Genomic DNA, 12154 nt, shown 5'->3' on the forward strand with positions numbered 1-12154 from the left:
TCTATTTAATAGTCCTTTGGGGGAAAGGCATGAATGTAGATTATTTTTTAAAAATACCTTTACCACAATGTCTGAAAAACATTTTGGCAGACCTTTGCAGTTTTAAAAAGTAACCCACACTCACAGGACATTTTTCTTCTTAGGACTGTAAAACACTTGCAAGGGTATAATCATAAGAACCTTATAGTAAGGATCCAAGTTCATTGTATTAACTGTGACATTAACACAAAAATAGGGTTTGAAGATTTCTTTTGTTCTTCTTAATCAGTGGTTTAAGCTGTTTTCTTCCTTAATCCCTTTCGATTTTCCTTGTAATCAATAGAGGCATGTTTAATGTAGCCGACCGGTGTTGGAGATGTAGTCTATTCAAGGTACTAGAACATCTCTGCCACATTTGATCACCTCTTCTTCATTTCTTTGTATTCAAACTAGTGTTTATCGAGTTCCTATGGTGTTTCTTTGTATTCAAACTAGTGTTTATCGAGTTCCTATGGTGTATAAGGCACTATTCTAGGTGCTGGGGATTTAGCCATAAGCAAAACAGATAAACTCTCATGGAGGTGACATTCTGACATACGTGTGAGTTGGGGGAAAAGAAAAGAGAGATTAAAGCAAATAAACAGGTAAATACATACCAAATGATGAACCGTTAAAAAGAAACAGAGAAAAATAGAACAGGGTAAGGGACATTAGGAAGCCAGGTCGAGCAGTTTGGGGAAGAATCGCTATTTCACATACACAGTCTTGGAAGACCTCACTAAGAAGGTGACATTTGAAAGGATAAGGGGGTGAATGAACCATGTAGATATGAAGGAGGACAGTGTTCCAGGCACAAGAAAGTGAAAGTGCAGAGGACTCAACTTCTTGAAACTCTCTCCCACTCTAAGATGTCTCCATCCTCAAACCCTGACTCTCAACTACTCCCTCCTCTGTGTCCTTCAGTGGTTTTCTCCTCCTTCTCCCTAGTCAGAGAAGAACCTGAACAGAAGCTTTCTGCTCCCCTCCCTCTAATTACTGGATCATTCTTTTTGATGGTGTTTTTGTCAATTGACATTTATTCATTGATTGTTCAAAGTATCCAAGTAATTGAACAGAATTTACAATTCTCAGGATGTCTGCCGACGACATTTTAGACATCAATAAAACGGATCAAACTGATTGATTACTCACAGTTTAACAAAAAAAGGATACGAAATTCATATTTTAGCCAGAGGAAAATTCTAAGCATTCCAGAAGCAGAACATCACATTTTGAAAGATTAGATTTCAATGCTCTCTTCAATTAATGCATTTCTAGAAAGGCAGTGATAGAGATATAGGATCAGAAAGGCTAATGATTTATAACTATAAGAACTGGCGAATTTGGGAAAGACTTTTAAAGGTCATCTGGCTCATCCTCTTCCCTCTTTAGCAGATCAATGTTGATCAACGCTGAAAAAATTTCCATTGAGAAAGGTTCCACAATTTCTCTTTGTAGTCTGATTCAGTGAACTGAACTGATTACAAAGAATGTTAATTCATGTAAATAGCACTTTTTGTTCATGTTCTTACCCCTGTTTCCTCTACCTATGCATAGTCTTCAGTGATTTAATGACTTATTACTTCTCCATAAAATCTTACTTGTTCATAGAGGCCAGTGCTATTTTTTCCACCTCTAAACAAATATCCATAACATTTATTTGGCAATTAAATGTGAACTATCATTCCTCTTATAGAGTTACATGTATGTGTTATTCAGTATTTCATGACTGTAAATAGTGTCTCTCCATTCATTCTATTACTATCATAAGGGCAAGAACTGGAACTTGAACAATTGTTTTTGTTGTTGTTTTAGCATACTACTTCTTGTATTCAGTAAGCACTAGATAGATCGTTGTTCAGTTTTGCACTAGAATTGAGTCCTATCAGCTTGTTAGAGCCAACCATGCATATCTTCTTCCAACCCAGTGTTCGGTGACATCATGTGGGTAGCTTAAAGTCAACTGCGATGGGAATGTTTACACCATAGAAATCGGCAGATGGTACAAATCAGTAGCCTGGGTTTATATCTGGCTTGACTGTTTATCTCATTTGGTGAGATACTATGCTTCACAATTTCTTCATCCGAAAATGTGGATATTAAATTATCTACATCATAAAGGCATTGTGGGGAGTAGATGTGTTTATGAATATTAACCACTTAGAAAAATCCTTGGTGTGTAGTAAATATTCAGTAACTGAGAGCTTAATTTTTATTAAATTATCCCTCTACTGATTTCATAAATTCTCAACTGCTCTGGTGAAGCTTTCGCAAAGTCCCCCATATGACCATGCTTGATTTATACGTTATTTCCCATAATTCCTCTGCTGTACAGAGGAGTACACCTCCTTGCAGTCTCAATGGATTTCTCATCACTTGCCTCTATGATAAGGGAACCTGACTGTGGGAGGAAATCTCTTTAGACACGACAGCAGCATTGCTGACTGAGAGGCTGGGGGGAAAGTAATAGCTAGTATGTGCTGGCATCCTGAATTCTTGTGTAGAAGTTGGGCCTCATTTTCCACAGAATCACTGTAAGAATGTAAGACTCTTATTAAATTATTTATAGTACAGTTTAATATGCTTTCCTGGGCCAGATGGGAATTTGACCAAAACTTATAATATTGTCTTGTGGGAAAAAGTATTTCCAAATCCCAAAAATCCTTTTGCAAACAAAATTCAGGAAAACAATTCTTCTGAATTGGTAATTGTTTATACTCCAAAATTAATAGATTGATGGATTTTTCTTTGTTAACTGGTTCACAAATGATCTAACTAGAAACTTTTGTTTCCCTAATATTTAACTCAACCAATAGAATAATTAATAGTATTTAAAGATACTAAAAATAATGACATGGATTTTCTATACCAATCTCCAGCCCAACCCAGCCCTGGGAAATATATGTGCTTTAAGTTATAGACTTTGGTATCAGAACCATAGAGTTTTTGAACATTGCTTTTACTAAATATTGAATATCAAAATAACATTCATAAAATATTGGGGAATGTCAAGAATAACAATTGTAATACAATAAATACTTGTATATTTACCACGCCATGTATGAAAGAAAATTTGTCATTACTTATGAAGCCCTGATCTGGTCTCTGATCCACCTCAGAAGTAACCACAAGCTTGAATTTCGGGTTTATCATTCCCTTGATTTTTTTGTATAATATGATCAATTATTAGTTTCTTCAATCTCTTCTTTAATTTTGTCTGTCATTAAATTTCACGTAAATGGTATCATACTTCACTAACTCTTTAGCAACTGGCTGTTTTTTCTTTTTGAACTTAGAATTGACACATGACATACAGAAAAACTTACACTTCATAAGTGTGCTGCCTGACAAATGAATATATCCACTTAATCTGCAAGATAGAGAAACGGAGCATTAATGCATCCTAGAAGCCCCCTGTTGACCACCTTACAGTCACTACCCGCCTTCCTGGGATAACTACTATCCTGACTTCTAGCCTTGTGCATTAGTTTTGCCTGGTTTTGAATTTTATATAAAGAGAATCAAACAAGACTCTCACTTCTGGCTTTTCCAGTCAATATTTTTATGATGGTCATTCTTATTGTTACATGTAAATGTGCTTCATTCATTGTCGTTGCTCACAGTGTTCCACTGTGTCAGTGTGTTGTAATTTATCCTTTCTACTATTGATGCTGTTGTGTAGTTCTTCAGTTATTAGAAGAACCCTACGATCATTCTCCTACATGTGTTTTTATACGCAAGCAATTTGTTGTTTCAGCTCAATATTAGGTTTCTGAGATTTCTCTATGATATTATGTGCAGCTGTTCATTCATTTTCACTGCCGATAGTATCCTTTGCATAAATATTCCGTAATTTATCCTTTTACTTTTGATGTTTCCGATGTTGCTGTGAGTAGTCATATATTGTCCCAGAGTACATATGCACAGGTCGTTCTAGGGAATAATTTCCTAACTGAAGGTGCTGTAGCTTTTTTCACCCCAGTAGAGTCCTGAAAAGAAATGAGCTCACTCATCCATTTTTTAAAAAAAAAATTAATTGTAAAAATTTGAGATATGCTTCCCATACCATATAATTCTCTCTTTGAAAGTGTACAATTCAGTGGGGTTTTTTTGTGAAGTGCACAATTCATGACTGTGCAGTGATCGCCACTACCTAATTCTAGAACATTTTCATTGCTCTGTAAAGAAACACCATACTCATTAGCAGTCACTCCCCTCCAACCAGTCCCTGGCAACCACTAATCGACTTTCTGTCTGCATTCCAGACTTTTATATAAATGGAAGCATATAATATGTGGTCTTTTGTGTCTGGCTTCTTTCACTTCGCATAGTATTTCAATGCAGCACGTATCAGTACTTCATTCCTTTTGATGACTGAATAGTATTTCATTGAATGGATGTACCACATTTATTCATCCATTCACCAGTCAATAGATAGTTGAGTGATTTACCATTTTGGCTATTATGAATGATGGGTTTTTATGTGAACATATGTTTTCCTTCCCCTTGGGTGTCATTACTGTGCTCTATGGTATAATGTTTAACTTTTCAAAGAAACTGACAAATTGTTTTCCATAGTGACTCTACCATTTTACATTTCTACCACTAAGGTATGAAAGTTCCAATCTCTCCATATCAACTCCAACACTTGTTATTGTCCGTTTAAAAAAATTATAGCCATCCATCCTGGTGGGTGGGTATAAAGTGGTTATCTCATAGTTTTGATTTGCATTTTTCTAAACACTAATGACATTGAGCATCTTTTCATGTGTTTCTTGGCTATTTGCATTTCTTTTTTGGAGAAATGCCTATGCAGATCTTTGCCCATTTTTAAATTGGGTTGTTTCCTCTTTTTTGTTATAAGAGTTCTTTATACATTCTGGATTCTAGACCCTTATCAGATATAGGATTTGCAAATATTTGCTTCCATTTTGTGAGTTGTCTTTTCATTTTCTTGATAGCGTTGTTTGAAGCACAAAAGTTTTTCATTTTGGTGAAGTCCAATTTATCTATTTTTTTCTTTGGTTGCTTGTCTTTTCGGTGTTATATTGAAGAAACTACTGCCTAAGAAACCAGTGTAATCACAAAGGTCACAAAGATTTATATCTATGTTTTCTTCTAAGAAATTTCTCGTTTTAGCTTTTACATTTAGGCCTTTGATGCATTTTGAGTTACTTTTTGTATATAATGTGAGGGAGGCATCTAATTTCATTCCTTTGTATGTCACTCACCCAATTTTGGGTTCACATTTATGCTGGTCACTTGTCTGTTGTCCACCCCCCACCTCTACCCCTCCCTCCACCACCATTGTGCTGTATATTTCAGGGAAGTGTTTTCCCAGGCTCCCTTACCAACTGACTCTCAGGTAGGGTCAGTCAATGGAGACACTAGTAGAAGATCAGAGGACAGATGGAGGGGAGCAGCCATGGAATTTCTTTCCTCCTTCAGTCTCAGGCATTGACTCCCACCGTTGCTGTATGGCCTCTGTAGTGTATTGCACTAAATGACTCTTCCCTCTGTGGTTCCTAGATCTACAGGGTGGTCCCACCATGCTTCTGGCTCCTAAATGGTCCTGCTTTCTGAATTCTGGTAATAAAAACCACTCCTTTCATTTCTATAGTCCTGGGTTGAGCACTACTCCACCTGCTGCTAGCCTCTGGACTCTTTTGTATTCCCTGTTGACTTCTCAGCTCTTCCATATCTCTAAATATCTTTATCAAATTCCTTCTGTTAAAAAAGCAGACCTGGAAATGTTTCTGTTTTCTTTCATTGGACTTGATTAATAAAATGTCTAACATTTTTCATTGTATCTTTAAATAGTTGCCAAAGATGCCATTTCCAGCATATTGTAATTATTGGCCTATAAAAATAAAACCTATATATCACTCTTTCGGATGTATTTAGTGGAAGCTAAAACCATAGTGATTTAAGATCACCTACATCCATTACCAAATACATGAATAAGACCTCATCCATCAAAAATTTTACCTTGTTTCCATTCATTTCACTTCTACTCCACTTCCCCCCACAGAAAGTGTCTTGATGTAATATACTTTTATGCTTTAACTTCTATCAGTCACGCTAGGCTATTTCTCAGAAGCAAAAATAGGTACATTAATGGAAATTGCAAATTGTTAAGCTTTCTGGGTTCACAGTTTCTGTTAAAATACTTCTTCTAGTTTGAGCTATAATAATATTATCGCCATAGTATGTACTTGCTGAAAACAACATAAATACATGATAATTTTTTATAAATAATTGTTGAACATGAAAGTTACACTTTTTTTGGAAATGTGTCTCTTAAGGAGTTGAGTGAAGTGCATCTTGATAATGGAGGTTCTGTGTGGCAGTCAGGAGATTATTTATGCCATGGGGGGAAGCGCAATAGGAAGGGCAGGTGGCCTGGAGGTATCGTGTGTGTGTGTGTGTGTGTGTGTGTGTGTGTGTGTGTGTGTGTGTGTGTGTAGGAGAAAAGGGCAATGTGAAGAGAGAAAATGGGATCCCAGGGAGATAACTTTTAGGAAGGGGTGTATATGACTTTGAGGGTTTGGAAATTCTTAAAACTGTATGTACCCTTGGAAAGTTTTCATATCCTGTAGGGGTACATGTAACTCAGCATTATGTGGGGAATTATCTTGATGCCATAGTACCCTCTAAGAACACTAAGGCAAGCTATTTGCCACTGCACAAAAGGCTTACAGACCGCATTGAGAGTCTTGAATCATGCAGTTTATTGAATTAATTGAAAGCAGAAGAGGAAGCAAGGGAATAGAGATGGTATAGATTAATACACTTAGGATAGAGTGCACACAGGGTCGAAGGAGTACACTACTTAAATTCTGAATTATGCAAAGTTCATATGTCTTGTCTTTTTCTCTGATGTATCAAACTTGCCTGATGATGTGGATACAAGCCAGAGCTGAGGTTTGTGAAGACTGCTGTATAGAAGGAAGGTGCCTAGAACCAATACACATCTATTGCGTGATGCACCTGGCCACAGTTAGATAGACGAGCAGCCGTAGAGTTGACTGAGCAGAGGACACGTGGGCCAGAATTGCTGTCAATAATGGGATACCAGTTTAAGACTTAATGAATATTGAGTGCCTCATGTATATTTAGTGCATCATGAATATTTGATGCTCTTCATCCTTCTTTTCCTTCCAATGGATGTTAAGCATACATGCTCTTCTTCCTTTATGTCTGGCATGTCTCATAAGCTATTAGCTTCTATATTTAGTTTTGTTTAGTTTCATCCTTGTTTCTCTTACTTTCTAGAACAGAATAAATATTCTTAAATAATACAACAGACCACATCACACCAGCTTTGAAGACCACCACTACAGCACAAGCACTGAGATGTTGATCCTTGAGCACTCAGGACACAGCGCGGGTTTAGGTGGCTAGAGCTACTCTCCCTTGCCTCCAAGCACAAGTCTCTCATTTCTTTATTCCAGTATAACATACACAATATTATCTCTTTCTATGTGTTTTTCAGCTAGGGTGGATACTTAGGTGCAGAACTGCTAAGTCACAGAGCATAGGCAGTCAACTTTACTAGATATTGCCGAACTATTATCCCAAGTCTTTTTCCGCAACTCACATTCTCAATAAAACATGAAAATTCCCAGTGCTCCATGTTTTCATTGATATTTGATAATTTCAGGCAGAATCTTAGAATTTAATAACTTGGAAAGTTCCTATTTTAAAGGGCATAAAATTCAGGTCGAAATAGAATTTTAAGTAAGTATTCATTAAGTCACTTTAAGAAATAGTTACAGTCATCTTACTGTATTCTAGACATTGTGCTAAGTGATAAGGATAAAAGAGGAATAAAACCAATTCTTGCCCTGAAGGAACTTACACTCTGTTTGGGAGACATTGATGTGAGTAGAGAATTCAGGTGATGAGAGCAATAATGGAGGGAAATGCAAATTGTTATAATACTCAGGAGGGAGAAAGGAAAATGTGGCTGAGTTCGAGACAACGGGTATTAGGAGATGTGTGGGTTGGGTTTTTCATAAGATATGTTTGTTTTCAAATTTGGTTCCACCTTTAACCCTGTGCCTTGTGGTTCAGTGATGATAACTTGAGAAGGCCAGATCATGAAGGGGTTTGTCTTGTATGAGAGGCCATATGAACCACTGAAGAGTTGTAAGCATTGCAATGACTTGATTGAAGTCATATTCTAAAGAAAGAACTCTGATGGACCAAGATTGAGATGAGCATGAATGGAGGCAAGGAGACTAGTTAGAAGTCTATTACAGTTGAGATTCAAGATGGTAGAGGCTGGAATGAAAGCAGTGGTGTTGGAGATGGAAAGAAAATAGGTAGGAATGATATTTAGGAAGTAACATTAGTAGAATTAGGTGATAAACAAAGCTTGGAAAATGATGAGGAAGATTAGTTTATTGTAATACCCAAGTTTCTGCTTAATAGGGAATATACATTGATTCAAGGTGCTAATATATATTATATTATATATATTATATTATATATAATATAATATATACCATATGTTAGGCTTTCCTTATGCTAGGCTTTCCTATATATTATATATATTATATATATATTATATATATATATATATATTATATATATATACCATATGTTAGGCTTTCCTTATGCTAGCTGTGGGGCTTATCTAGGGCTACCATATTATACCACTCCAAGAAAATCTGTCACATCATGTACACATGGAATATAGTAAGGATGGTGTTTCCTGGACTTCTTCAGTAGTGTGACTCCACATTAATCCTCAAGCGAACAAACATAGTGCCTACCATTACAGAACTCACAATCCTGTGATACTGTGACCTAGGATAGAGAAAAAATAAGTGCTGTAGACTGTGGGACTTGGGAACACAGATGTTTTCCTTTATCTCCTTTTCTGCTTGAAACAATGAGCTGAGTATATTGGCCATTTTGGCCTTGAGGGATTTATCGAATAAATCTTCTGGCGGAAATTTTTGTGAGGCCATAGGACATGTTGGTCTGGAGCCCTTGTTCGAAGTTTTATAGAGAATTAGTTAAAAAGATGTCCCAGTGCACTTCCCATTTTGCAGCTCTACCCTTTCCTCTAAGACGTGCCGAGAAGAAATATAGTTCAAATATGGTCCTGTTGCTCTGCTCCTGGAAGGGAGTTCAAAGGGAAGAAACCAATCTCCAATCCAATATAAACCTTCTGAAAGTTTTTTCTTTCAGTAGCTCCAAATTGCATACTCTCCGACTGAGAAGTCCAGAGAACTGAGCACCTCATTAAAACGATCGGGACCGTGTAGCTTTTTCACATAATACAACGATTTCAAGGATAAAGTGAACGAATTAAAACTAATTTTCCTTTTCATACATGTCTAATGGAAATTACTGATGAGTTGGTTAGACTTTTAATTCATTTAGATATATGCCTCCCCCCTTTTTTCATTTCCCAACTATTTTTCTAACAGTATTATAATTTTTAACATTGTCAATAAGAAATATTCTATAGAATGTTTGGTTTTGAACTGAAACATTTTTGCCAGCTCTCTGCTTGGAAGGAATTGTTGTGATGGAGTTTGTAAATGCTTGCAAAACAAAGCTAGAAATCGAAAGACGTTAAACTTTCAGTTTTCAGGGTTAACTAAGATGAGTTGTGGCTCTTCTGTATCATGCTTCTAGTAATTCTCTCCTTATTACTGCATTTTTTACAGTTCAGGTTTTATCACAGATACTTTTGAACAAAGATATTTATTTATTTATTTATTTATTTATTTATTGAAAGTTTTAATTTAAATTCCAGTCAGTGAACATGTAATGTAATATTAGTTTCAGGAGCAGAGTTTAGTGATTCGGCACTTACATAGCACACCCAGTGCTCATCACATACAAGACCCATGACCCATTTAGCCCATTCCCCACCCACCTCCCGTCCAGCAACCTTCAGTTTGTTCTCTGTAGTTAAGAGTCAATTTTATGGTTTGCCCCGTTCTCTCTCTCCCCCCCTCTCTCTCCCCTATGTTCATCTGGTTTGTTTCTTAAATTCCACATATGAATGAAATCATATGGTATTTGTCTTTCTCTGACTTATTTTACTTAGCATGATACACCCTAACTCCATCCACATCATTTCAAAAGGCAAGATTTCATTCTTTTTTATGGTTCCATAATATTTAATTGTATGTATATACCATATATATACACACACACACACACATCACATCTTCTTTATCCATTCATCAGTCAGTGGACATTTGGGCTCTTTCAATAATTTGGCTATTGTTGATAATGCTGCTCTAAACATTGGGATGCACGTGTCCCTTCAAGTCACTATGTTTGTATCCTTTGGGTAAATACCTAGTTTCGCAATTGCTGGGTCATAGGGTAGTTCTATTTTTAGCTTTTTGAGGAAGCTCCATACTGTTTTCCAGAGTGGCTGCACCAGTTTGCATTCCTGCCAACAGTACAAGAGGGCTCCCCTCTCTCCACATCCTTGCCAACATCTGTTGTTTTCTGTGTTATTCATTTTAGCCGTTCTGACAGGTGTAAGGTGGTATCTCATCGTGGATTTGATTTATATTTCCCTGATGATGAGTGATGTTGAGCATCTTCTCATGTGAAAAGACATTTACTTTTGTATGAACCAATATTATCAGCGTTAAAGAAGCCATGATTCAATCTTGAATGATGATATATAATAAGTTGTAACACCGCGAGTACTTTCCATTTCCGCAGTTATGGGCACGCCATAGTAATACCCTTCAATAAGGATACACTTGCTTTGCTGCAAATTAAAAATGGAGAAAAATCTATTTTCAATGAAACAACTAGATACAACCCACATTTTCAGCAATCTTAGAGAAGACTAAGCTTTAAACTAAGCAAATCAGATGAAGATCTGGAACATTTAATCAGTTTCTTTCTTACTTCATGATAATGAAAATAGTGTCGCCCAATAGGATTTTAGATTTGTTGATTAGCCATGTACATATAAACCTGGATTAAATGTTGAGGTCAAAATTCTAATTAAGACTTGCTAGAGGGGCGCCTGGGTGGCTCAGTTGGTTAAGCAGCTGCTTTCAGCTCAGGTCATGATCCTAGCGTCCTGGCACCAAGTCCCACATCAGGCTCCATGCTCGTCAGGGAGCCTGCTTCTCCCTCTCCAGCTCTCCCCACCGCCCCTTGTGTTCCCTCTCTTGCTATCTCTCTCGTCAAATAAATAAATAAATAAATAAAATCTTTGTTTAAAAAAAGAGACTTGCTAGGAAGAGTCAAGTAAGGCATTTGATTTTAAGGCATATGAAAAATCTCTATTTCAGAACACCTAAGAATTAACATGTCATGGTTAAGTCTCATAACTGGTCATCAAAAACTATAGAGGTTTTACTTAGGGTGTAGAAATAAATATATTCCCTGGGCAAAGATGTTAATTAACAGAAAAAGAACTGTATCAACAGAGGAAAGAACGCTGGCCGAAGAAGCTGTTTTTTGGGGTGGAGGGGTCTTAATTTTCTACTTTGGTGAAAGTTTACTTTTGTTGTGGCACAAATAGAGATTGTCTCATAAAACTCCTATAAAGATTTGATAATGGAACCCATTTAATTTATTACAAGAAGCTAAGTAACTTAACACCAGAGATATATTATAGAAATGAAAGATAATAGGGCTCTAAGTGCATTAAGCTTGCAACATATTTTTTTTAAATAAAATTGGAATCAGTTCTTCTAAAATGGAATTGGAAGAGGGTAAGGAGAAACAGTTAGAAGGCTCAGATCCATTTTCACAGAGCAGGTAAAAAACGATGAATTTGGATCGGAGAGGCAATAAGTTGATAATGGCACATTTAGGGAAGAAAGATGATCCTTAAGAAAAATAGTGACCTACAGGAATGTGATTGAAGAACAGATCCCACCCTCCAAAAGAGATAAGTCAAGGGAATCATTTGAAGTCAAAAAAGATAAAAGAATCATTGTGTGTAGAATTTGATCATGGCTAGAGAGTAAGAAGAAAGAACTTTCTGAATATGAAATCCTGAAGAGCAACACACTTGGGATGGTAACCTAAATCCGGTCTCACCCAGGACTGCAGCTAATGAAACCAAGATGGACTCTTGTTTTTTGTTTTTGTTTTTTCTCTTCCAGTTTTCCTACCTTTCTAGTTTCTG

The sequence above is a fragment of the Ursus arctos genome, unplaced genomic scaffold (assembly GCF_023065955.2).
Source record: "Ursus arctos isolate Adak ecotype North America unplaced genomic scaffold, UrsArc2.0 scaffold_29, whole genome shotgun sequence".
Taxonomy (NCBI): Eukaryota; Metazoa; Chordata; class Mammalia; order Carnivora; family Ursidae; genus Ursus; species Ursus arctos.